At 33.5% G+C, this 1,302-nt stretch overlaps 1 protein-coding gene across 1 annotated transcript in view; it reads left to right on the top strand.

Annotated features, from left to right (window-relative positions):
- The window catches only part of LOC101845524, a gene marked incomplete at its 3' end in the record, with an annotated part of 23,068 nt that overhangs the window by 21,250 nt on the left and 516 nt on the right, over positions 1-1,302 (top strand).

The following is a 1,302-nucleotide window of genomic DNA, read 5'->3' on the forward strand; positions in this document are numbered from 1 at the left end:
CCCCACCTTTGCCCTTTCCCCATACGTCCCTTTTTATTTCCTTTCTTTTTTTTTCATTCTCTCTATCTCTATATTTTCTTTCATTTTCTTTCCCTCTATTCCTTTTTTTTCTCTCTATTGTTTCCTTCTCAGTTTTTTTCTTCTTTCGTCCTTTTTTTTTCTTTCTTAACCTTTATTCCTCTCAAGTTTTGTCCGTTTGCTGGTTCAATTCTATCATTCTTTTTTTTTCCACCTACTTGTATTTTCACTATTGAATAGCTCTGTTTGGTTATTCTCCACCATGTCTCTGTTCCTATGTTTGACTATTTAAAGACAAAATTCGAACAAGTATGTGTGTCATGGCGTGGTGGAATCAGGCTCTCGTCAAAATTATCAAAGTGAAGAAACTTGCATTTTCCCACAGGTTTGTGAATTTTTATAAAAATTTTGTTTTTTGGCTCAACACCTTTCATGCCCATTAAAGAACTCATTTCTGTGTGGATTTTTTTTTAAACGTCGATTAAAGGAACAAAAAATTTAAATTTTCAGTTACCACGAACTCTTAAGCTAAGGAAATAACAAATCTTTGGCGGCCATTTTCTCACTAATTTTACCTCTGAAAATAGATGACCCCCACCTCCTTCATTCTCAAATGTATCGACTTGTATTCAAGAAAAACGGATATTTTTTTCATCCAAACAGCTTTAAGATGATACCAATAACTCTATGTGCTCAAAAATTGACGAGAGCCTGATTCCACCACGCTGCCTCACATATGTATGCATGCTCTTCTTTCCTTCCTTCTTTCTTTCTTTCTTTCTTTCGCTTCCTTTCGTTTTTCCTTTCTTTCTTTCCTTCTTTCTTTCTTTCTTTTTTCCTTCTTTCTTTCTTTCTTTCTTTCCTTCTTTCTTTCTTTCTTTTTTTCCTTCTTTCTTTCTTTCTTTCTTTCTTTCTTTCTTTCTTTCTTTCTTTCTTTCTTTCGCTTCCTTTCGTTCTTTCTTTCTTTTTTTCTTTCCTTTTTTCTTTCTTTCCTTCCTTCTTTCTTTCTTTCTTTCTTTTCTTCTTCTCCCCTTTCTCTCATTCTATCTTTTTGTACTTTTGTCTTCTTTTCTCTTTGCGTCTGTCAACCTTTATGCCTTTTTTGTCGTTGCATTCCATCCCTTTTCTGTTTTTGGTTGTTTGGTTGGTTGGTTGGTTGGTTGGTTGGTTGGTTGGTTGGTTTGTTGATTGATTGGGGTTTGTTTTGGGGTTTTAAAAAAAAAAATTGGGGGGAGGGGGTATTTATTTATTCTTTATTTTTTATGTTGGTTTAAAAATAATAAT

Source organism: Aplysia californica, unplaced genomic scaffold (genome assembly GCF_000002075.1).
Source record: "Aplysia californica isolate F4 #8 unplaced genomic scaffold, AplCal3.0 scaffold01542, whole genome shotgun sequence".
NCBI lineage: Eukaryota > Metazoa > Mollusca > Gastropoda > Aplysiida > Aplysiidae > Aplysia > Aplysia californica.